Here is a 27,648-nt window from a genome sequence, read left to right as displayed (position 1 = left end):
AAGTATTTTCCTGTGCCCCTGTCAAGCAGACCCACAGAGGTGATCCCTGGGGTGAATTTTCTATTTCCCATCCAGGCTAGGTATCACAATAAATTTCAAAAAGTCTGCATTGTCACCCTGTCAATCTATCACCTTTATAGGTACAAATTTAAATGCCAAAGACATGTTAGCAAGCCTCCCACCAGACAGGGTGTTAGTGATTCGTCAGCATATGAAGATTTTATTAGCATGCAAAAGAATTCAAGCCAGGTTTGTCCTTCAAACTCTGGGTCTCATGGCAGCAGTGATCATACTTGTCCCTCTAGCTCGTTTTCACATGAGGATTCTCTAGTGGCTTCTTTTCACCCAATGGTCCTTCCAGCAGCTTCCCATGTCTTACATGATTATGATCACACAAGCATGCAAGAAGCACCTTGCGTGGTGGATGGTCTCCACATCAGTGCTTCACGGCAGACCATTTGTTCTCCCCCCTCCAGTTGCTACGGTGACCACGGACGCCTCTCTGATCGGGTGGGGGGGGCATTATCAGGGCAGAACAGTCCAAAGTACCTGGCAACCTCACGAGTACCATCTGCACATAAATGTCTTGGAGATGAGGGCCGTGCTCTTAGCGTTGCAGGCTCTTCAGGACTCTCTTCCTACCGGGATCATTGCAGTTCAAACGGACAATATGTCTGTAGTGTGGTACATCAATAAGCAGGGCGGAACCAGGTCCTACCCCCTATGTCAAGAAGCACTCAGACTCTGGCAGTGGGTGATCTCTTCCCAATGGTTTCTTATTGCAATGCACATCCCTGGGAGGTCCTAAGTCATAGCAGACAGACTGAGCAGAGCAATTCTCATGCCTCACGAGTGGTCTCTGAACCATATAGTTGTGGACCAAATCTTCCGCAAATGGGGCCAACCTTGCTGCGACCTTTTTGCAACTCCCTTCAACAGCAAGTGCAGCAATTTCTTCTCTCTCTTTCCACTTCCCGGGCATTCCCCCAGAGACAGTGTAGTCCACGATTGGCCTCAGGGACTTCTTTATGCATTCCCTCCTTTTCCCCTAATCTCAAAGCTAATTCAGAAAGCTACTGTATTGGGTTGCAAAATGATCCTCATTGCTCCTTACTGGCCTCGACAAATATGGTTCCCATTCCTGTATCGCTATCTTCTCGAGCAGCCTTGGACTTTGGACCTAGTTCCAGACCTCCTGATTCATCAGTTGGGTGGGCTGCACCAATCCCTACGCTCTCTCCAGCTCACGGCTTGGTTGCACCACTTCCAACTTTAGCCAGGCTTCCAGATATCTCCCCCTCTGTGCGCGAAATCATTTTGTCATCACACAAATCTACAACTAGAAAAACGTATGCTAGTAAGTGGAAACGTTTTTCTTCCTGGGCAGAGGCTAAAAGTATAGACCTCTTTTCAGCCCCTGTATACTACATTTTGGAATTTCTTGCGGAACTCTTCCATGCTGGGTCTGCTTCCGCTACAATTAGAGTTCCGTTAGCTGCAATTTCAAATTTTCACATTGGCCTGTCGGAAAACAATATCATGTCTCATAAGCTGTGTAAAGCATTTCCTCAAAGGAACCACTCTACTCAGGCCCACAGTGAGAGATCCTCCACCACCGTGGGATCTAAATTTGATTTTAGCTTCTCTAATTTTGCCCCCTTTTGAACCTGCAGCTTCTTGTTCATTGAAGTTCTTATCTTGGAAACCCTTTTTCTGGTAGCTATTACTTCAGCCAGAAGAGTTTCGGAACTACAGGCTCTTTCTATCCATCCCCCATACCTCGTGTTCCACAATGACAGGGTTGCTCTTAGGACTAATCCATCCTTCCTTCCTAAGGTCTCTTCAGAGAGTAACTTGAATCAGTCCATAGACCTTCCTGTGTTTTTCCCTAACCACTCCAACAGGGTGGAATATAAGTTGCATCAGTTAGATGTTCACAGGCAGCTATGCTTTTATTTGCATAGAACCAAAGACTTTAGAAAATCACATCAACTTTTTCTGTCTTATGCAGTAGGTAAACAAGGTCTTCTGGTCTCCAAAGTAACCTTATCCAGGTGGTTGACTTCTATCATCACATTCATATATCAGCTGAGGAATAAAGAATTGCCAGTTAAACCAAAAGGTCACTCCACCAGAGCTTTAGCTACTTCGGTGGCCTTTCAGGCTAGGTTTCCCATGGAATCTATTTGTGCTGTGGCTACATGGGCCAAACCACATACTTTCATTTCACATTACAAGTTGGATTTGGTTTCCAGGAGCAGAGCTGATTTTGGTTCCACTGTTCTGAAGAGTCTTTTCCGATGAGCCACCCAGGATTTTAGGTGCTAGGGACGCTGTCCCAACCAGCAAGAATGAAGGCGAGATAGACAACTTAACATAAAGAAGTTATGTACCTACCATAACGTTCCATGTTAGTTGTCTTCTTCTTCTCGCCTTCTTTCTTGCGTCCCACCCTCCATCCCCCTATCCTAGTGGACCGAGAAGAGTTCTTCTTGATTTTTTTCACTGGCTGAGTCTTCTCTGGCTATTCCTTTCTGAGTAGTAGTCTCTCCAGTAGGATTTATGCATTCTAGGATAGGATTCCTTTATTATTATGTCTGCAGTTAGACTTACCAAATGAGATCTGGGTATCTAGCGCTAGGCATCATGGGATATAGGGGGGCGTCGAGCCAGTAAGCAGCTCTCGAGCTTTTGAAGATGGCCAAGTCGGAGCCGGGGATTGGCTCCAAACCCCAACCAGCAAGAAAGAAGTCGAGAAGAAGACAACTAACATGGAACATTATGATGGGTACATAACTTCTTTTTCTTCCTGTGTCATATTAAACCATTTCACTGGACAATTTTTGGTAACTAAATCACATATATCCCTATCATAAACTTTCAAGAAAATATGCAAAGTGCTATTCAAAGGTTGGTTAAATAAAGTTTTTCTCTGCAGGACTGAATTACACTGTGATTCTGAAGGTTCCTCTGAGATATCATCTAATAAAACCTTTAAGTTACCCTTTCCAAGGTATAATCTAAGATCTAACAATAAGTTATAGAGATTGGCACATTGTACCAGTATAAAAGAAAATCCTTTGTTAAGCATTTGGATGAATTGTGCTGAGAAATTCCTCTTAGTAAAATTAAACACTGTAGAGTTAACCAATGGAGAAATTTCAGTTAGTTTAGACTCTGTAGGGCATATCTCCGAGGTCTGCCCCTTGTTGATCCTCTACCTCTCGCAGTCCATCCATTGGTTTGTCTCTCTAAAGCTGTTCTTCTCATTGGGGTTTGTGCTGACTCCACATTCAGTCTTGGAAAACTTCCTGTGTGTGTTCCTCCTCTGCCTCTGCCCCTTGGAGTCTGCCCTCGGTATGTTGGACATTGTCCCCTGAGGGAGGTAGAATATTGTCCCTGTACTAAAAAATGATTTTCAGGATTGGCATTAAATTGTTGCTGTTGATTAAATTGATGTTGTTAACTTCAACTTCTGTGGTTGTAGGGGGTGGGCAAGGGAGGTTACATTGCTCATCTCTCTTATTATTTTTGCATTGAGGTAGTGGCGGGTTTACTTCAGAAGGCATAGCAGAACTATCCATGCTTCACGGAAAATGTATTGTATGAGAGGCTCCTCTCTGTGCAAAATGAGACTTGGGCTAATTTTTAATAGGTACGTGTGTTGGTTTTAGTATGTGATAAGTCCCTTTGAAGCTTCTTTTCTTATTATGAGTTATTGTGGCAACATGTCTTAAAATCTGAGGATGGATCCATAAAGCAAATGTTGATATTATGGTAAATCAGGATGTTCCAGGATTACTGAATGCAGATCAGAGATTTCCTTTTTTAGCTAGTTCATGCAAGTGATGTTGTGGTTAATCAGAGTTCGCACTACTTGTAATCCCACCTCATTATAAATATTGACTAATTCCTTGTACAGTGGAGAGTCACGAGTAGTCCTATTGGGAAATTTTGAAAATCGTAGCCCAAATGGAAGTATTTTGTTTCTTAACTTTTACCTTTCTATTTGTTTATCATATTCTATGTTTTTGAATGTTGTTAGCAACCTTTCTAGTTTAAACAGAAGGGCTTTACAGGAATTTAGATTAACACCATTGTTGTTGTATGGTTGTTTAGAAAAAGATGTATGCTACTGGGCTTCTTCTACCACAAATGGATTGTTATCCTTGTCTGTATTTAAAAATTGTAACAGATGATTTTGAGTGGTAATAGACTGACGTTGAGTAAAAGCCAACATATTTTGATCAGGATTCAATTGGCTGCTGTTGTGGAGCATCAACTCATTAGTCCCACAAGTAAGCTAGCAAGTACGGCTGGTGCAATCGGCCAAACAAACTTAGTAGATACTCAATAAAGGAAGCCAGCACCATAAGGACCAAAATAGTATTTTAATAATATCACATTCCAGACTGGTTTCGGCAAGTAGCCTTCATCAGTGATATCCATAAACACATTGAATGATTTAAATACACACAGTGCCCCATCATTTCCTATGACATCACTTCCACCATAATTAGTGCAAAAAACCTTTGAAAATGCAAAAAGAAAGATAAATGATTACATCACATTTTGTCATTCAAACCAGGTGAGAACCCCTCCCCCCAATTTAATAATCCATTTCCTTTCTTTTTGATTCAAAATAGAGTGCCATCCTGTTTTAAAGGCTCTGTTGCCCATGACCCTATCAATTACTACAAAAGTATACTTAGCTGTAATGTGTGCTTGAGAATGTCTGTATAAGGAATTTGTGATTCTTTGGTTTCATATGTCAATAAGGTGTTCAGACATGCGACAGCACAGAGATCTCGATGCCTGTCCCACATAAAAGGCAGAGCAAGTGCAGATGACCAAATAAATCACCCAGTCTGACCCACAATTGGCAAAAAAACATAAATCAAAAAACAGGCTTGTGTTTAGTTTTAAGCATGTGTTTACAAAATACACAATGTCCACAAGGATGCGAGCCCACAAGCCTATCTCCTGTAATTGTTAATTGTTGTCTTTTCTGATCCCCACTATGAATCTTCTTGAAATGGGAAAGTGAGAACCCAGGGTTTTTCCTTTTCGAAAAGAAAATTGACATCTCTCAGGTAAAATGGAGCCCAGTTCATCATTGGATGTAAGAATATTCCAATGTTTATGAATTACATTTCTCAATAAACCCACATTCCTGCCATATGTTGTTACCATTCATATAGTATCTGACCCCTGTCTATGCTCTTTAGGTCTATATTGCAACAGTTCAGATCTCTGTTGGTTAGTAGCCCAATTGCTAGCTCCAATAACATCACTTCCTCTACATCCTCTGTCAAAAAATCTGTTAGTCAGGTCCTGTTTAAAGGTATGAAAGTCTTCTTCAGAAGAACAAATTCTTCTGATCCTGAGAAATTGAGACTTTGGGATATTCCGGATAGTGTGCCTAGGATGTAGGCTAGACGCATAACAACAGATTGTTATATTGTGGGTATTTTCTGTATAGTGTGGTGCGTAATGTATGATCTGAAAGACACAAAATCTTAAAATCAAGGAAATTTATTTCCTCCCTACTGTACATTAAAGTAAATTCCATACCCCACTTGTTTTCATTAATATATTGCACAAATTCCAAAGATAGTCAATGTCTCCTTGCCAGACTAACCAACAGTCGTCCAGGAATCTTCTCCATATGTCAATTACCGGCAAAAAAATGTTATGGTCATCATTATAGATGATCTGTTCTTCTGTATAACCCATGAACAGATCAGCATAAATAGGGGCAAATGATGACCCCATAGCTGTACCTTGGGTTTGCCAATAACACTTACCCTTGAAATGGAAGACATTTTTTGGTTAAGACGTGTTCCGTCAGGCACACAAGCAGTGTGCTAAATCCTGGAGGATAAAGTTCTACCCTGTTGAGCCAGTACTCCAAGGCTTGCAAACCTGCCCAGTGAGGAATACTGGTATAAAGTGACTTGACATCTAGAGTACACATCAACCAATTGGGCTCTAACTGGGAATCAGACACTATCTGTAGAAATTCAGTTGTATCTTTAATTCTAGCTCTAACATGTTGCAATAATGTCTGTAAATATTTGGTCAAGAACATAGATAGAGGCTCGGTAAGAGAACCTATTCCCGACACAATTGGTCTTCCAGGGGGTTTATTAAAATCTTTGTGAATTTTGGGCAGAAGATATAGGTATTGCTTACCAGGCTCCCTTACAGTAAGATGTTGTCTAACTCAGTCACTGATGATACCTTCATCTACCACTTTTTCCAAAAATTCATCAATTGTTTTCTTAAAATTCAGGGTGAGGTCAATAGGCATGTTCATATAGTGCTGAGGGTTAGTAAGTTACCTATTTCCCTCAGCCCAGTAATAACTGGAATCCATGACTACTATTGCCCCACCCTTATCAGCCAGTAGGATGGTAATGTCAATGTTTCCCTGGAGTTCCTTAAGTGCATGCTGCTCCCCTTTGGACAAATTATGTCTCAATACCTGAAAAGGACATAACTTAAAATGTATATCCTTCAGAACTGCTTGTTGAAAGATGGACACATGTTTATTCATAGGTGGAGCGAAACTGGATTTGTGAAAATGGAATTCAGTAGAGCTTTGAGATGCATCCTGTGTGCCAAAAAATTTTTCAAATTCATTTTTCTACAAAAAACTGTAACGTCATTAACCAAATAATTTTCATCAATGAAAAAGCCAGAAATGTAATTCGACCCTTTATTGAGAAATTGAATCTCATCAGAAGACAATGTATGCTTTGAGGTATTGTGTACATTGGAATACTCAGTAGTTATTTCACCATTGACAGTAACAAATTTTCTATAGTATCTACCCTTGTGCTTACATCCCCCCCTGTGTGTCCTACCCCTAAAGGCTGATCCTGAACCCGCCCCTTCTTAGATTCTGGAGAATCACTGACATAAATTGCTGTCAGTGTCAGTAGCTGAAGATTCTTCTCCTGAAGTGCTAAAACCATGACCTGTTTTTTTAAGAATAGAACGAGTTATTTTTCTACGGGTATGTGACCCATATTGATTATCCATTGCAAACCTAACGCTCTTCTGGGTGCAGAAATTGATGGAGCATACGGCCCTATCCAAGCTTATCTCGGTCTCCTCTCAGTTGATGTCGAGACTTGAAGGCCTGCCACTATCTCCATCTGTTCCTCCTCCGAGACCTGTCCAGTCTTCGGAGCCGGAAGAAGCTGAACTGATGATTGTGGAGCCCTCGGTGCCAGAACTGTCCTTTTCTCGGTCGGCACCGTTCACCTCGACTCCATCCGATCCGGTACTGGAGTCTCGGGGCCGAAGATCCATCCTTGGTTCCGGGACTGAGAGTCGGACCGATGTTTCGGTTCCGACGCTCCCTCTCGGGGCCTCGGTGCGGATCGACTTGGTTCCGTCCTCGGGGTCGGTGCCTTCGGTTCCTGTTTCGGGGATTCTTCCCATTTCTTCGGAACCGGGAGATACCTCGACTCGGGACCCGGGGGCCTTCGACCTCATGAGGAAGGTGTTGTCTACCCAGACAACCACATCAGCAGGTACAGCTTCTCCTCCCCACAAAGGACCGTTATCCTCCTCTGCACCCACGGCCACGTCCAAGCGTCGGGCACCAGTGTCTCAGCCACCCCTGGAGGGTGCCCCCTCTTCCTCGGAGGCTTCTTCGGATGCTCCCCACAAAGAAGTCCCTAGGAAAAGACTGTGTAAGAGGAGACACTTGGATTCTCCACAAGAATCCTTGACATCTGATACTGACTTAAATGAGTCAGAAGGGTCCCTTAAGTCACCTTCAGAAGATGTCTCTTTTTCTGACATCTTGGAGATCCTAAAACAGAGAGGTGACTGGCAAGCCCTCCCCCCTTCTGAGGATGAGTCAGTTTTGCTGAAGGCATTTGGTGCTCGCCCTTCCTCCTCCTGGGTCACTCCGCCCTTCGATGAGTTAATGGAGTTGATTGCTCGAAGGGCGTGGGAGACACCTGACACGGTGGAACCAGTCCCTAGGAAGCCAAATAAGTACATTACGGCACCACAGGACAAGGCTTACCTCACCAAAGGAGTTCCAGTAGATGCCATGGTGGTGGCAGCGGCCACGAAAAAGGAGATGTCGGAGTCTTCCTCATCTGTCCATCCGCCTAACAAAGATTCTAGGACCATGGACAGATACGGGAAGCGCATTTTCAGTTCAGCGGCTTTCTATGCGTTCCCTGAACTATTTGACTCATTTTACACGTTTACAGAGGGATCTAGTCAAAGAGTTGGGAGATACCCTCCAGGGTACTACAGATGCTGCTGTTTCAGAGAGACTTACAGCGCATCTCAACACCCTTACATCCATTGTAAACTCGTCCATGAGGCTGATATCCTATGCAGCGAAGGATCGAGTAGGGCAGCGGCTTCAGCGATTGCTCTTCGTAGGCAATCCTGGATGCAATTATGTTCGTTTGCGAAAGCCTTCAAGTCTTACTTTACTAACGCCCCATTTGACGGAGCCACACTTTTGGCCCTAAAGTAAAGGAGACCCTTACCCGGTGTGAACAGGAGGGAAAGACTCTGTCTGCTGTCGGAGTCCGTTTTCCACCCTTCCAGACCGTACCCCAAAGGGCAACGTGGTGGGAAAATGTGGTTTCGAAAACCCCAAGGATCTTTCCCAAACACACAGGGTGATGCCCTCTAGAGGCAGAGGGGGCAGAGGTGGAAGACGCCTCCCTGGCGGCAGAGGGGTCCATAAAACCAAGGTGACAGGGATAACCTCCCTGGCAAACCTTTTCAGCACTCCTGAGAGGAGGCTCGACTGTCCTGCTCTGGAGGCAGTCGGGGGTCACTTAGCTTTATACCCTCAGGCCTGGCAAAACCTTTCTTCAGACAATTGGGTAAAAAGCATTGTTACCAGAGGTTACAAAATCCCATTTCTATCCACACCCATTCCAAAGAGAAAACTCCCAGATGTACCACCCCATCTGCGAGACCCAGCAGCTACAGAAATTTCAAAGCTGCTAGAAAAGAGTCATCCAACCAGTCCCAGCGGACCAAATAGGATTCGGAACTTACTCAAGGTTCTTTTTAGTTCCAAAGAAAACAGGGGACTGGAGGCCGATTCTGGACCTAAGCCATCTCAACACCTTTGTCAAGAAGGAAAAGTTCCGAATGGTCACGCTTCAATCGATCCTTCCATTCTTACGGAAGGACGACTGGATGTGCTCGATAGATCTGAAGGATGCATACTACCACATCAAAAGGGCCAGGGCGTCCAGGGATCATTTGCGCTTCCGGCTGGGAGCCAGTCACTATCAGTTTCGAGCCCTGCCCTTTGGTCTGACTACAGCCCCCAGGGTCTTCACCAAATGCATGGCAGTGGTAGCGTCTCATCTGAGGTGCCTAGGATTCCAGGTGTTTCCGTATCTGGACGACTGGCTCCTGTCTGCCACCACCAGGCGTCAACTGATACAAGCCAGGGATTACACCCTACAACTTTGTACACACCTTGGAATTTCAGTAAATTTCGAAAAATCTTTGCTACAGCCATCACAGCATATCTTATTCATAGGAGCGGAATTAGATACGCGTCATTTAGTTCTAAAACTTCCTACAGAAAGAATAGTAGCACTTCAAATCAACATTTCCCTTCTGCTGTCGTCCAGAAAGTCACCGGCAAAAATTGTTCTGAAAGTCTTGGGTCTCATGGCAGCTTCTCTCATTGCGATACCATTGGGAAGACTGCACATGAGAGTGCTACAATGGCTTCTGTTTGTACAATGGTCATTCCAACAACTTCCACTGACTCACGAAATATTGATAACGAAAACATGCAAATCACACCTAATGTGGTGGTTACAGACTTGCAACCTATCCAGCGGAAGACCATTTGTGCTACCCGCACCGTCAGCGACGATAACCACGGACGCTTCCCTGATAGGGTGGGGGGGCATCTTTCAGGGACAGACAGTCCAAGGCGAATGGACCAATCTGGAGTACAATCTGCACATCAATGTTCTGGAGTTGAGGGCAGTGTTTTGGCGTTGCAACACTTTGCTCCCCTTCTTCCTCCAGGGACCATTGCAGTTCAGACAGACAACATGTCCGTAGTCTGGTACATAAACAAGCAAGGGGGAACCAGGTCTTACCAACTATGCAGAGAGGCCATGAGAATTTGGCAATGGGCAGAGTCCACGGTCACTTTCTGATCGCAACGCACATCCCGGGTCATCCAACGTCATAGCCGACAGGCTGAGCAGGGCAATACTATTGCCTCACGAGTGGTCCCTCAAACAGTCAGTTGCGAGAAGGATTTTTACGCAAATGGGGCCAGCCTACCTGCGATCTGTTTGCGTCTCCAATGAACGCCAAATGCAGGAGCTACTTTGCCCTATTACCCCTCCAGGGAAGTCCCCAGGGACGCTGGTGCACGATTGGCCCCGGGTCTCCTATATGCTTTTCCTCCATTTCCCCTGATTGCAAAGTTTCTGCAGAAAGCCAACAACCTTCAGAGGACTATTATTCTCATTGCCCCGTTCTGGCCTCGTCAAATTTGGTTCCCCTTTCTATTGCGTCACCGCATTCGGGGACCTTGGATGCTGGACCCAGAGCCAGATCTACTGACTCACTCGTCAGGAGTTCCTCACCCATCTCTAGAATCTCTCCATCTAGCAGCTTGGCTGCTCCGCTTCCCTTTCTAGCCAGGTCGGTTCCCCTTACATCGGCGGTTCAAGATATTTTAGTAGCTTCTCATAAAGTTTCCACTACAAAGACTTACACCAGTAAGTGGAAACGTTTGTCTTTTAGTGAGCCACATCATTTGGACCCTGTTAGAGCTCCGTTAAACAAGGTTTTAGAGTTCTTGACTGAACTATTTCATGAAGGAGCTTCCCCGGCTACTTTAAGAGTACAGTTAGCTGCCATTTCTAACTATCATGTAGAGGAATGTGGTGCCTATTATGGCTCACAGACTTTGTAAAGCCTTTTTAAAAGGTTCTTTTCATATCAGACCACCAGTCAGAAGTCCGACATCACCGTGGAATTTAAACCTGTTGCTCTCTAAATTGATGTTGCCACCCTTTGAACCAGCCTCAAGTTGCACATTGAAATTTTTGTCATGGAAAACTTTATTTCTAGTGGCCATTACATCTGCTAGACGAGTGTCTGAGCTTCAGGCCCTTTCTGTCAAACATCCTTATTTAATATTTCATTCTGACAGAGTATCCCTACGCACTAATCCATCCTTTCTCCCCAAAGTTTGTTCTTCTAGTAATATTAATCAGTCCATTGAATTACCCACCTTCTTTAAGAACCACTCTAATAAATTGGAGTATATGTTGCACAAACTGGACGTCCATAGACAACTCAGATTTTATTTGGATAGAACAAAAGATCACAGGAAATCTGATCAACTATTTGTAGCTTTTGCTGACAGCAGAAAGGGTCTTGCAGTTACGAAACGAACTCTTTCTAAATGGCTAACTGACTGTATCACATATGTTTATGAAGCCTCTGATCAAACATTATCAACAAAACCCAAAGGACATTCCACCAGATCAGTTTCTACATCTTTGGCTCACGCAGCTCGCTTACCACTAGACACTATTTGTGCGGCTGCTACTTGGGCTAAACCACATACATTTATCTCTCATTACAAAGTGGACAGGGTTTCTAGGGATAGGGCAACCTTTGGTTCCACTGTGCTCAAGAACGTTCTCCCTTGAGTTCCTCAGGATCATGGAGCTAGGACGCTACCCATGTGTAAGAACAAAGGCGAGATTGAACACTCTCACATAAAGAAGTTATGTCCTTACCATAACGTTCCATGTGGAGTGTTCATCTCGCTTGTTATTACACTCCCACCCTTCCCACCCTTAGGAAGAACGTTCGATTTGGTGCCTGGTCTGGAGTATTCTCCTTCTGCTGTTGCAGTATTAGTGTTACTATCATACCCTTGGTATGTTTGTATATATGTACTTTTATGTATATAGTTTGGCATGTGTGCGTGCTTTATGTCTGGTTTGCTTGCAAACTAGATCTGAGGTAAAGGCAGAGGGGGATTGTGGGTATTAGATGTCCTCGAGCTTCTTCTCGATGCAGAGCTTGCAGTCGGCCGGCACGGAGCCGAGGATCGGCTCCGAACCCATGTGTAATAACCAAGGCGAGATGAACACTCCACATGGAACGTTATGGTAAGGACATAACTTCTTTTTTTTGCCCGTGTTGAAGAGTACTCCAAGGTCTAGAGAGTGTGTAATAGCTCCGGTGGGATGGAGTGTGTTAACAAAAATTAGGAAGGTAATAGGTAGTGGTGTAAGGTTAAACAGAATTTGTCTACTATTGCTATATTTTCGGCTTGTAACGTCTCAGACATGTTTTTTAGGAGTTTATATATATATATATATATATATATATATATATATATATATATATATATATATATGTATGTATGTATACACACACACACACACACACACACACACACACACACACACACACACACACACATACACTGAAAGCCTTTGTATTCAAATTCATTTTTATACTTTTCTAGTTGTCATCTGTTAACCCAAAAGAAAAGTATTGCTAATGGTCAGTTTGTGAGATTATGTCATATGATATCAAATGGCAGGACATTCATTACAAGGTGATAATTTAAAACAGATGTTTCTTGAGCATGGTCAAAAAATTCTTTAATATAAACAATGATTCATTATATGTTGTGGTAGACATGATTAATTTAAAACACTGCTAGGGACAGGCATATTTAATACTAGTAGTTCTAATGCCTCATATAAAATCTTTGGAAATTCCTTGGTTTTAAAATATAACTTTGATGTTAGTAACATAAAGGCTATCATAAGGAATAATTGGAATATTCTGTAATAGGTTTTGAACCAATATTTGTGTATAAGAGGCAGAAATTTTCATTACTTTGAAAATGTACAACAAAGGGTTTAATGTATTTAGTGGTAGGACCACTAAATGTGATTTTTATCAGTAGCATATTCTTAACAGAAGTAAATTGTATTCTTACTATTAATGGTGTTTATTTGAATTTCTTTCCTTATGGTAATTTTGGGTCTCAGGGTTTAGTTTATTTTGCTCATTGTCAGGTTGACCTACTTTTTACTTGGGTAAAACTGAACATACCTTGTGTACAATAAAATATGAACATCTTTATGTTTTGAGTTGAGTGAATATGAGTAATGCTGTATGTAAACATTCTGCAACCTAGGGTTCCTTTACATCATTTGCATTTATGATGTCAGAGATGATTTTAAAAAATCCAAGGAGTGTTTTTGGGAGACCTCCACAGAATATTGTGAGTTAATCTGACAATTTAAACTTAATGCTTCAATATCTCCAGAGTTAAACAAACATATTTAATTGATTCCAGTGTTAAAAATGCATGCTGCTAAATTGTGCTATGAATTCATTTGTCTTTTATTGGAATTTTGTCATGAGTTCAGATTTGATTGTTGAATGCAGACTAGACATAATTTTCAAATATTTTAAATGTTGTTTATATCTTTAAATAAACTGTTGATTATGCAATTTAATTTAAATTTATTTGTAGTGGATCATGTGATTAGGTTTGTTTTCTATATACTTGAAAAGCTGCTGTTATGTTTCTTTTTTTTTTTAAACAAATTTATTGTTTTAACATATAAGAGAAATATCATAACAATTTTATACAAATAATTAAAAATAGGTATTATTATAATATTCAACAAAACAACTAAAGTATTTACAAAGACATCCACTACAATCAGATCAATTAATTAAACTAAAATACTGTGCTATTGAAATTAGAATTTTTTTAACAAATTTTGTAAATTATCCCATACAATAAAATGTGATGTTTTTCTAGTTGTTCTCATTCTAATTGTGCTTATTTCCATATGACACATTATATTCATAACATTTTTAAATTCATTGAACGAAGGAGGTGTATCTGAAATCCAATTTCTAGTTATTATTTTCCTAGCCACTGCTAGGAGCTGTTATGTTTCTAATGAAGTGTGTGTATATGGTGTTGGATGAAAGCACTTCACATTAAAATGTTTACTTTTTTCAGTATCCGTTTGGTGTTTTATTTGAATAACGTTTGTGTCCTTGTCCTATGGTGGAACAGCTATCTGTTGTTTGGGTTTATTCCATAAGTTTACTGAGCAACTTAAGGTGAAACATATAAGCACTGAACATTCTTGACACACTGGAAGTGGAACAAGCGCAAAGTAAAAACAAAAGTATAAGAATGGAAGCTGTTAAAGGGACTGACATAGGGCTGTGGATGGTAAGTAAGTTTGTTGTGTGATGATAACAGCCTTCAGCTAAGACATGTCAGAAACCATCACATCCAAAATGGATGGAAGATGTTAGCATAGTATGAAGACAGAAAGATAGAGGGGTTCAGAATTAAGACCCAGTACAAAACAAAACGTGTTTCTTTTTACTTCCTGTAGGGATAAGGCTGAGCAGAGATAAAGGAAAAAAAGCTGTATGTTAGAAGTTCCCAGCCTGAGCAGAGTTCTGAACTTTGTCATGATGAAATTTATACTCTGCAAATGGCAAAACAGCCTGGAGAAAATAAAGCATTGTCTGTTACTCATCGGTAATTGGTATCTCTGGTAGAGAATTCAGTCAGAAAAGTCAGTGAGAGATGCCAATAAAGCCAAACACATGTGAACTGCTAAAGCTGACATCTCTGTTATTGAAAAGGCAAACACAGAACGCACTGGAAAGATCAGTGTAAATTCTGAATAGAATAAAATCTCTGCAAGTAAGATAAATGTAGAAAGCAAAAATTACCCTGTGAGATGTCAGGGTTCTGTTCTAGAGCCATATCAGAGAATTCCATTTGCTAAAATGATAAGTGATTTCAGTAGAAAGAAGATGCATGAATAAAAATTAACAAAATGTGCTGGTACTGATTTTAGAAAGGAAAGGACTTTTAACAAACACTACAACAGTAAAACATGCTTGGACAGAAGAATATAATTAAATGCTGAAAGAAAGACACTGATGGCAGCATAGCTATAACAAGGTCACATAGTGCTCTTGGCAATCCAAAAATCTCCTTCAGAGATAAGGGCCAAAAAAAAAAAAAAAAGAAAAGTCCTCTGGAGTTGAAGAGTTGAGGTACTGTTATGTTTCTGTGTACTTTCATCGTCTGAAACACCTTTCAGAAACTGTACTAGCCCCTTGCTACAGTTCCTCAAACACATAGACATACACAGACACACATACTTTAAGCAAATCATTTAAGAACCCATGACTGCAATCATAGCTGCTTAAATAACTACAGATACTATCACTTTTGCTGTGTGGCTGAGTTAGAGTGAAGTATCACTGACTTGCAGGGACTAATTGACACTTCTTTTACAGCAATGATCATTCCCCCTGACAGCCTGTATGTGGGCAGCTTCCTCCTTTGCCCCATGATAGCTACAGACAGGATGCTAAAAAAAGGAAGGGAAATGAAGACTGATAAGGGTTCTGGCCTTCTTTCCTTTTTTATAAACAAGAAGAATTATTGTCAGCAAGTTTGTGCAAACAAGAAAAAGACAAGTACAAGAAAAGCCTTTCCTTGAGCTTCCCATTGTAGAAAATTAAATAAGAGAAGAAAATTCCTTGGACAATGTTTGTTGGGTGTTGAATGACACCCCATAACCTATGCCATGAATTCATATCTTATGAGAGTGCCAGATGAGCACTAAAATGTTAGATAAGACCAAAGAGGAAATACTGCAGCAAAGGAATCTTGAAGGTCTAATGGAAAATTAAGTAAAATGGCAAGTAGTCTTTCAACTAACTAAAAGGCTCATGGTATTAACTTACAAGATGAGGCAAAATGACGAAAGTTAGGATTTTCTCTTTCGTATGCTTAAGTTATGGGCAGAAAGAGAATGGTTAGTGTAAAGGCTAAACTAAATACTATAGTTCTGTGAGCAGGTAGTTTTATTTTCTGCAGTGCAAGTGAATGACTTTTCTAAGAGGAGATGTACCACTCATACTAAGTAGGATACCTGACTAAGACAAATGGATGTTATTGCTGAACATATTTTTAAAGTACTCAGTGCCTTAGCAAGAAAGGAAGTAAGTCAACAGAGTATTTCTGTCTTTATTAAACAATCTGTAGCTGTTGCTAAGATAATCTTATATGTTAATTAAACCAGAAATGGTTTTGGTTTCTTTATTATTTCTGTATACTTCAAATCTGTAAGGTTTAAACCTTACAACCATGCGTATGGTTGGATGCGTTGCCCACAGCCCATTTAATGGAATTCAGTACTGATGGGTTTTAGGCTAGGATTAATGTAACATCCCTGATTGCTAAAATGAGAAAAAAGGCAAAAACTGTTCTATCTATAGCTATATCTATATATATATATATATATTTACACACACACACATTTTTATGTATGTGTGTATATACATATATGTATATAGAGCAAGAAAGAGAGAGAGGTAGTATTCCACTGGCTCATTTACTTTGTTAGGTAACTTTTTTTAGATATGTGTATGGATAGCTCACTATATTGTCAACCAGACGATACCATTACTGTAAGGTTATCTTTTAACTAATTGTTTAATGGAGCCAACTATTGGAAAAGACTTTGTATAAAATGGCCATGCAAAACCAACATCTTCAGGAAACTAGTGCCTCCTGTTGAGGGCCAGTTTTGTGTTGAAGCAAGGGCTATAATAGATGCTTTGTGAAACCTGAAATTAAACTAACTTTTCATGGTAAAGATTAACATCAGTGGTTAATCATGGCTTATAAATGATATTCATGGACACCAAGATGGACAGCCCGGATTGCCCTGGTCATTGTCTCAAGTGAAGATTTCTGGAGCTGAGTGTCCCTGCCACACTGACAGCCAGGTTGCAGTAGGCAGTTGTTCTGGCCATCCTCCCCAGGAGATGTCACAGCCACAGTTGTAGGGGTGTGGTGTAGCTGAAACACCTGAAGCTCCTTGGCGTCATGATCTGCAGTAGGGCAGTGCAATAGGAAGAATAGCGTTGCGGTTTATGTTCTGTAATTGGCAGAAAGAATGTACTATAGTACTTTATGTAAGTGGTACATTAACCATGCTGTACTGCAGATCTACGCTGTCTCTTGTGGTGGCAGACATGATTAATATTCCTCTCTGGTCATGCTGAAAGACAGAGGATAAAATAACCATCTCACACAGGTCTAGGGGATGAACAAACATCACTGCAAAATTACAGTTTCATATGCACATGAATGTTAGCAGAGACCTGGAAATATGCCCACATCCACACAATTAAGTCATAACCCCATGTGTACATTCATAATAATAACATATGCATGAAAGTGTTCCCATAGCTGCATACGTGAGCTACAACCCACATTTGTGTAAAAAGTAGCAGATGCATGGAAATATGCCCATAGCTTCACAGCTAAACTACAACCTCCTTGTGTTCTCGCTAGATATTATACTTTTAATATAGGAACAGTACTAGGCAAGTGATATGAGGAACCATATGATTCCTTGCGATATACACCTTTAAGAAGATATAGTTAAATGTTCTAGATCATCAACAGTGGTCAGTGGCCACCAGCCCCCCATTACAAGAACTTCATAGTGCTCAATTCCAAAATCAAGTAAGGCCATGCATGATTACTATGGTATAAATTTGTGTCTCCCCATCCAGTCATTGAGACTAGTGTTAAAGGTACACAAAGCAGTACTTTGCTTGACCGGCAGAGGCAACTTATTCCATAGTTTGAAAATATGTTGCATTAGGAAACTATCCCTCCCATGAGTCTTGTTTATTTGTTGGTGTAAATGTAGGTCCCTAGTGTGAGTATTTGTAGAGCCACTAGTTACTCAGAGAAATAGGTAGCCAAATAGAATTGGGTTTTTCATGGCTTAAAACAATAAGACAAAGGTCATCTTGAAGAGATCAGTAGGCCACTGAGTATAATAGAGGTCAGTAGACCACTGAGTATGAGAGGAGTCGTGCTAATAGAGGTCAGTAGGCCACGGAGTATGAGGAGAGTTGTGTTAATAGAGGTCAGTAGGCCACTGAGTATGAGGAGAGTTGTGCTAATAGAGGTCAGTAGGCCACGGAGTATAAAGAGAGTTGTGCTAATCTGTATGGATAGTTGAACAATTTAGTGCCTTTAATTTTGATGGTTAAGAATCATAGGTGTCTTTCCAGCTGAATGATATTCTCAGGGCCAAAGGGGTATTGCATTCATTGATGGTTCTGATAAGGGAGGAGTACAGTGGTAGGATGACTTATTTGGATCTTGAAGATATTCCCTTGGAAATTGTCTGGGTCAAAGAGAAGACTTTCTTGACTATGATGGAAACATAACAATCAAATCATCCACATAAATACCCTGGTCTCATGATTGTATCTGCCTGAAGAGGAGTACCATTTATTACTTATGGGGTGGGAGCAGCTTTTGTGCTGAATGTTGCTAAGCTACACTTTTTTTCATTTAGCTTGAGGCCATTTTCAATACACCAGGTATGTGCATATACTAGCCCTTGTTGGAGCAGTGTAACATCAGTGAATGAATGGATAGCAGTGCACAGCTTGCAGTCATCAGTAAACTTGTCAACAATACATGTGTGGTATTAGTTTGCATCTCTTCAAAATAAATGCTAAGCTGGAGAGGGCACATAATTGATCCCCTTGGTATCCAATCAGTTACAATGTTATACTCGGAGAGAGTGCCAGCAACTTTTCCACCTTGGTATCTGTTGAATAACTGGTTTGCAGTCCAGTGGATAACATAGGGGTTTACATTATATTTCTAATTTTTTACTAATACCAGCATGGAGAATAGTGTCAGAAGCCTTGACCAAGTCAACATAAGCAGCATGCATGGAGGGACTGCTGTCCACAGCCTCAGTAGCCATTTAAAAGAAGTTTATTATGCTCAGGAAACAGGACCTGCCCTTCAAAAACTAAAATGAGTGGGGCCTAGATTTGTTAAGTTTTCAGTGTTTGCATGAGGGATGGGGATTTCTTACAAATTTTTTATTAGGAGTTTCACCTGAGATGTTATTCCTGAATTTACTATTATATTTAGGGCAGACAGTTATTGACTTTTTTAAGATCTTTTAAATATGACTTTTTTAAAATAACATAGGTACATGTACTGTAACAGAAATTAAAACAATGCACATTATCATTTCCTTTTGTTATTTTCATGCATTGTACATGTTTTCTTTTTAACAATTTTCATTCATTCCAATATTACATAAATTGCTCAATTCCAGCCTTCTCTTGAATTTCACTCCTCCTCATCCTGCTAAAATTTTTATGCATGTATTCTCGCAAATTCCATTTATTTCTATGTAGTCTGCTTCATCCCATTATTTCACTTCAATTATTTTATCTCCTTTACAATATTCAGTACACACATGCAGTACAAACTGCTGTTTACTTGCAGCTTAAGTAGATGGTTCACTATTTTACGCAGAAAACTGCTCACTAATACAGGAGAAGCAGCTGCAGCAGCACTACCAGTACGTCATTCTGAAGTGTGCTTCTGCCAGCAGAGAAACAGTTTCCAGAAGACACAGTCCTGAGGAGGTGCAGAGCTTGGCAGTACTGTGGTGATAGGTGTATCTCTGGTTTGATATACATTTGGACCCCAGCCTTTGAACAGATTTCAGGTGCATTTAATAATTTGTAATATTGTCTTCCTACATTTTGTACATGCACATAGTCGATACTTAAGAGATGTTGCTGCATATCTACACTATAGATGAGCAAGACGAACCACTATCAGAACCACCTATTCCTGTAGTATCCTGGATATCTTAGACACATGTGCTTTGTGCCTGTGACATGGGGCTACTGTCATGAGCCTCACATGTAATCCTGTCATTGTACAACAGTAGCTCACTATCATATGTTACTGCCTTGGTGTCCACAACCCATGCAATAAATAAAGCACACCCTATACCTGTTTATTGCTGTAAGCCTCTGTGTAGCTCCCACCAGCCACCCCAGGTGTACACTTCCACAAGTTTGTCCCTATCTCTAGTCAGGGGTATCCATAAAATACCCACTGTCCACTCCAGCGGCTCTCTGATGCACCTACTGTGTTCCTATCCTTGACCTCATTTGCATTGTTGCATATACTTGTCACAATCCACTTTGAGTTTGCAGCCTGCAGCTATGTTGCTTGTTCTCATTGGTGTCCTCCTGCTCATCAGTGAGGGTTGGAAGATCAGGCAACTTAAGTCAAACTGAGATAACCTCTAGCTACAGAAACACAGGATCTATGTGCACTGCTTGTTATAGAGGGGCAGGGAGGTAGTGACCTCCGTAAGACTACATCTGGTAGACAGTGCCTCCTGACATCTATGCAGTTGGTAGACAGAATTAGTGTGTAAAACTGCACAACACAGAAATGCCAGTGATTTGTCATTAGTATCATCTTGTGGGCCTGCAAGAAGACACACACAGCATAAGAGTAGAGAGGTCAGCAACTGAAGGGGGATACATCTCACTGCATTCCTAACTGATGAGAACAAGTTCCAAATATCCCTGCATGGAGATGACTGAGGCATAGGTATCATGCCTGGAGGACTGAGCACAGATTCTGGGAGTGGGGAAGTCTTGCATGTCTCAAAGGGAGGTGCATCATGCTAGTAACCAAAATATATATCTATATAGCAACAGTGCACTGTGTGTAGGTAGGCCATTAATACCACTGCACTTATTTCCCATGGGTATGTTTGGTGACCAGGGAAACAGGAATAGCAATGAAGGTATGCACCTATTCTTTGTCTGAATAGCGTGTACTGCTGCTGGCATGAATAACACAGAATCTTGCCTGTAGAAAGAGTAATCCATTCACTCAGTTCTGTGTTGTAGCTTCACAGATGAGGCTACTGCTTTGGTAACTATACAGACAGGATCAGAACAATAGGCTGATGTCAACATAATGCATTGTTTGGTGATAGTAAGATACAGATTGAGTCATAGTCAGATGACAACAAAAACTGTCTGCCTCTCTCCTGGTGGTCCTCCATCTATTTTTCAGAGTGAAGTAACAGTCTTTACCACTGTGGGGGTGGGGGTCCTATGAATGGGAACTCCCCTGTGGCTTCAGTCATATAGGAGTGCACTGCCTTCAGTATGGGTATACTCACTATATAGCAGTCTAGCAGGGAATCCTGTTGCTGACAAATGTCACAACTGGACATCAGTATGCAGGCACCACTAAGACTTAATCGACAGATATGTAGGGCTGTCATCCAGTTACAGTCTGCTTCTCCCATAGCTGACATACAGAGGTTTAGTGTGCTGCTTATCTTTTGTGAGGATGCCACCCATCACTACCAGTGCCTTGGTGAGGCCATGGAGTCCAGAAAATATGCTGTTGTACATCTCAGGAGGTCTATGGTGTTGTATGCTGCTGCAACGTCCGTATCTCTGCAGAGGATAGCAAGTGTCACTGGCACTACCCTACCCTGTAGTGTTGTCAGTGGTTGGGACAGGTAGGTACAAGTGATGGTGGTTACAATGGGATGCAATTGCAATGTACACAGTCTGTAATTGCAGGTTTATGGGTAACTCACTGTATCACTTGACATTATGGCAGGGTAAAGCTGGCAGTCTACTGGACAGGACACCATACAGGTGAAATGTATACAGTTCTCGATTTGCACAACAGCAAATATCCTTGTTACAGGGAGAGTACATAGTCCCTATCAGCACAACGGCTTCAGGTCATGGTAATTGAAAATACATGTCAGCCAAACCACTGTAGTGCCACCCTACCAAATCACAGTCCTGTAGTCTTCAACGGGTCATTGTGTATGACACAGAAAGCCACTTCTCACATGACTTCCCGTTTCCACTGCCTGTGATTCCTCTAATCCAGTTAGTGATATTAGCCATGTGCAATAAATTTATCACAAGATGGGCTAGTAAATGGCTGGAAGGAAGAAAATAAGGGACGTTCTATCAGAAATAACCAGACAGGAAGTTTGTGTTTCACAGGGGTCATTTTTAGGTACAAAATTGTTTACATTCTTTATGTCAGACTTCCCAAGAGATAATAGCATTTTGTGTAGCAGATTTGTTGATGACACTAAGGTGTGTTCATTAGTATCAAATATTGAGGATTAGGCCAAGTTACAAGGATTTTTAGATACGTTGGAAATTTGGGCATGAAACAACCTTATTTGTCTTCAGTAAGGGATTTAGGCTTGGTTATATATAATCAGTTTAACTTTTAGGCTAATGTGAGTACAATCATATAGAAATGTTATATATCCATTAAAAACATATTGAAATCCCCCTCTAGTAGTAATAAAAATGTATAATTCCACTGTATAAATCAAAAGATAGGACCTCAGATTGAATACTGTTCTGCTGTTTGCCTGAATAAGAGGAACTAACTACACAGACTGAAAGAACTTGGAATTTCCTCACTAGGCAGATAACAGAAGTTAAGGGGCTGGAATATACACAAAGGTTAAAAGAGCTACAGCTTCATTTTAATAGTTATAGACTAATTAGAGGGGAACCAATTACAATCTACGTGTGTGCACAACTTTGTTTTGGCAGCAGAAACGGCAGCTGAAATAGCAAATCACAAACTGATGACTCATAATAAGAGGGACATAATATTTGTTCCTAAAAGCCTAAATAGAATAAAGAATTGTGCATTCCACTGTAGGGCTAGGAGAGTGTGGAATGCACTCCCATTAAGAATTTGGAAGCCCAGATGTTCGATACCTTTTAAATATGCTCTCGATTCTTGGATGGATGGCAGGGTTTATGACCTGTTGTTGACTGTTGGGGAAGTTCTTTGAGGTCTCAGTAAAGCCATGAACTTTGTAACATTGTGTCCCTTGTTACCTATGTGTAAATGATGATGACTGTGACACACTGCACCCTCTCTCCTATGAGGTGTTTGTGGTGAGGCCTGATGCTCAGTGTGACTTACCATGCACTTCCCAACATTGTCCTTTAACTAGTGATGCATGCATCAAGGTTGTTATGTGTATTACTGCACTGTTACCGTGAGCTCATCATGGATCCTTGCAGATGGCCTAAACACTGCTACTGCACCTTTGCTACTTTGTACTGTAACATTTATCATAGTGGAGGGGGTGTGGTAGCTGCTGTACACTTTCACTCAGTCCCACTGATGTTGCCAAATAATATTTGTGTGTTGAAGAGACTTCCCTGGATGATGGACTGGTCTACATGCTTCCTTTTAGTCATGGTATATAGCATGCAGCATGCTACAGACTTATTGCAAATAGTGACAGGGAAATGCTGAAGTTCCAGCCAACATATCCAGGCTGGGGCACTGTGCCTTCAGCAGGTGAAATAGAGACACAATGATCATTCTCATTTGTGCATGGATAGTGTTAGGCTATTCTTTGGCAGTGCTGTGTGGGTTCCTTCCAGGTGTCACCCACCAGAGCTTCATTATTGTGTTGCATCACCTAAAACACTGAGAACATATAGGGGAAGAGCAGTATACACACCACTGTGTTTTGCTATATAAACATCTACTTATTACAGTGTCTGCACTTATCAGCTAGGTTACCCTGTGGAATTTTCATGTGCAGTAAGTGGCAATATTGATGACATGTAGGCCGTATTTAAGGACAATGAGCACTTTCAGGGTGCTGTGTAGACATACTGGTTATCAATTTCTGTGCTTTACACATTACTTGGGTGTTGATAGAATGGTATCCCTTCTTATTGACACACCATTTTCCTTGGACACCAGCTGGCACCTTTATTTCTCCATGTGCATTCTCTCACACCCATTACTTCAGGGATGCAAATGATGTCATAATATCCATGCATAGTGGTGGCTGTCTCCCCTTGTGGACTAGGGAAACAGATAGGTTCATCCGTATGTGAAAGTAGCGTATGCAAAACAATTTGGGTATTCTGCAAGCCTGATGCCTGTGGTATACCCACTGCATTCCCCTGATTGCACCTGGAAGACCCTGTAGGAAATATGGTAAGGTCTGCATATACAATAGTGTCCACAAAATGCTAAGTCCATGCATTCCTCTTGATTGTGATTTTGGGTGATACTTGTTAACAGACTCTGAAAGTGGTCTCTTGGCTGCTAGTCAGTTAGTTTGTGGTATGTAATTTCTTGATGGTACTGTAGTCCTTCATTATGCTGTTAGCTATGGGATAGTTGCACTTGTAGCCATTAAGTGTTGGTTCATAAAAGCTACCACTGCTCTGAGTATTTTTGTTTTCTGCAGCACAGAAAGTTTCTGTATACTGTTAGCTCTTATAGTGATATACAACTTGCTGTGTGTCTAATGCATCTTAGAGCTATGAAATGTACTCTGCTTTTATTAGTGTCCATTTATTTGCAGTCTTTAGACAGAACTACTTCACTTGCATTTAATTATAGGATAGTTGTTTACACTATTCCCTCTGCTGTTTTCCACACTGCTCTATAGTGGTAACAGATACTGTGATATGCAACCTATTTGAGAGTGTGGCCAATTCTTGCACAATAGAAAGCTGTGTATTGTGAAGTTTGACTCTAGATCCCAGACTGTACATTTCAGCACTTCATTTCTTAATTTTCAGCCTTTCTTAAAATAAGCTGATTTGTGTTGTTCTGACTGGATGTCATATGTTTTTGTATCAACAGTTTTTCACATTAACCAAAAAACAACTCACTTTCATGTTTCTGATTGTCATGCAGATTTTTTGTATATACTAATTTTTGCTTTTACACATCCTAAAACTGATTTTTCTTATAACAGCTTCTATAAAATGGATTAAAAGTGGCATAACCCCTTCCTATCATTCACATAGCAAACCTAGTACAGGAAGAATCAGTTGTAGCATACTTCCTCTTTACCTCATGGCTCTCTTTCTCATCTCCATTTATTGTTCATTTTCACCTTTTTATTTCACTCACCTTTTATCTTACACCTTTAGCTAATTTAATTTTATTCTATTAATTTCTGCATACAGTCCACAGCTTTTGACAAGGTCATATCTTTTTCTTCTAATAATCTGCTCTTATTTGATCATTTTTATACCACAAACTATTCAGTCTTTCCTTAACATAAGAGTTTTACAAATTCAAAGTACTTAGTGTAACTCTCGAGCTTGGTGTAATCCCTGTATGACCCTATGCTTTTGTAAAGAACAGTTGTGAATAAATGACAAGCTGTTTCTAGGCACTCAGTAATTTCCAAACTGCCTCTTTAATTGCTGGTAGTTTGTCTTTCTTCTTCTTGATCAGCCAGTATTGAACACCTTCAAGGCTTCTGCAGTGTTATGAAGAAATGAGGTACACTGTATCCTTCCAGGGAACAAACTACATTTCTGACTCTGAGACTAACTGCTAAATTGCCTGACAGTGAAAGTTCTTGGTGATTGTAGCTGAACCATTTTTCCAATTTGAAATTATACTTTGTACTTCTAAGCAAATCATTTCTTGGAACAGATGTATTTCTTAACCAAAGACATGATGTAATATAGGGGAGTTTGCCAAGAGGGTAACTAAAGAATATAGACACTCAGGAAGTGATACCAACCTGCATGGATTCTTCTATCTACTTCTAGAAAGAAGTGTACTATTTGATATGCAGTTTCCATCAGTAGATAGATTCAAGCATAATTAAAGAAAAAAATGCTGCAGTAAAACACTCAAGTCTTTGTGTTTTTTTATACATGTTTTATTGCATTTCAAATATTCTTTACAAGTATGTTTGTTACTTGCAGAAATTAATACCACTGAACTAGCTCCTACAATAGCAAGGAAATAAATAAGTACTGCATAAAGAATTTATAAACATGCATATTTGTTATCAACAAAGTTACATTCAAAATTTTTAAAGAAAAGAAGTAAATGGATATTAATCTTAAATGGAGAGGCATGCATTCCAATCCTATATCAGGGAAACATAAGACTAATGAAATACAGTCATAGTGATGTAGACCAATACCTATTGTACAAATGGTGATGAAAAATACATCACAATACCTTTGTAGATATAAATACTTCCCAAATACAGGGTCTTTTTTCCCGATCAATAAGAGATAAATGAAGATTTTTCATTTTTGTTATTTGTTTTTAAGTTAATTTTAACAGTGCATATCTGTTTTACTTGAGGTCTTTAAGTCTATATTAATAATTCCAATAAAGAGCTGCACTGCATTCTGCTGTTTAAGTGCTCTAACTGTTATAAAGAGCTGCACTGCATTCTGCTGTTTAAGTGCTCTAACTGTTATAAAGAGCTGCACTGCATTCTGCTGTTTAAGTGCTCTAACTGTTATAAAGAGCTGCACAGCATTCTGCTGTTTAAGTGCTCTAACTGTTATAAAGAGCTGCACTGCATTCTGCTGTTTAAGTGCTCTAACTGTTATAAAGAGCTGCACTGCATTCTGCTGTTTAAGTGCTCTAACTGTTATAAAGAGCTGCACTGCATTCTGCTGTTTAAGTGCTCTAACTGTTATAAAGAGCTGCACTGCATTCTGCTGTTTAAGTGCTCTAACTGTTATAAAGAGCTGCACTGCATTCTGCTGTTTAAGTGCTCTAACTGTTATAAAGAGCTGCACTGCATTCTGCTGTTTAAGTGCTCTAACTGTTATAAAGAGCTGCACTGCATTTTGCTATATAAGTGCTTCAAAAACTGTTATATTAAACCATGGTTTCTTTGAGGGAAGTGAGAGTCAGGCTGGTTCAGGAGTTGTGATTCATTTAACTCATTGCCACTAAAGGTGCTCTTTTGAGTTTGTACTCTTGCTTTCAATAAATGTAGCCTAAGTCTTTAAAAAATTAAGTTATCATCGTTCAATTCAGACAAATATTCATATCTCTAGAAGCATAACTGTTACAAGAAAACTGCCAGTGGCAAACTATTCAGTACAAAATAATCTTTACAATAGTTGCACTCATTTGATTCTAGGTCTTAAACTGAATTATAAAAGTCACAATAAATGCAGTAGACATTAATTTTTCTAATGTTATATAAACAGTTTACAGTATCTCGGTAACCATTCAGTCCACTCATACAATGTCAACAGCATTTTCTTTATACAAGTGTGAGCTTTCATATGAGGCTAAGCAGTTCCGTTTGCTTTAGAGAAATTTGTTTCTCTGTTTTAGAGAAATATGAACATTATTACAATAGAAGTAAATGCTATAAATACTAATAGATGGAGTAGACAAAGTCAAATATCACTACAGTTGTGTTTTCCATCATGCAAGCTTTAAGATGAAATCTTCTAACACCTTGCAAATAGCATGGTTTTGGACTTATTAATGCAAATATGAAAAAAATTATATTTGACTCCCAGATATGAGGGAAGATTTTTCATTTCTTTGTATCTGTTTTGAAGTTCATTTTAACAACCTGCATCTGTTTTGGCCAAGCGCTTTAAGTCTGTATTAGTAGTGCCAGTAAATATCTGCACAGCAGTGTGACATTTAAGTGCTCTAACTCTTAGCATTCAGCCCTGGTTCTTTATTGTCAAGAGAGTGACAGTCAAGATAGTTCAGGAGTTGGGAGTGGTTTAAGGCAGTTCCAGGCCATTCATCAAGTGAGTTAAATGTCTAAGAATTTCCCCCATCTCGCCTTCTTCCTGTTGTACTTTTAAACCAGTATAACTCTTGTCTGCCTCTTATGATAAGTTGAAAACATAATTCCTTCT

The sequence above is a fragment of the Protopterus annectens genome, chromosome 15.part0, assembly GCF_019279795.1.
Source record: "Protopterus annectens isolate FY-2018-M chromosome 15.part0, PAN1.0, whole genome shotgun sequence".
NCBI classification, from domain to species: Eukaryota; Metazoa; Chordata; order Ceratodontiformes; family Protopteridae; genus Protopterus; species Protopterus annectens.
Note: the sequence above shows the minus strand (reverse complement) of the source record.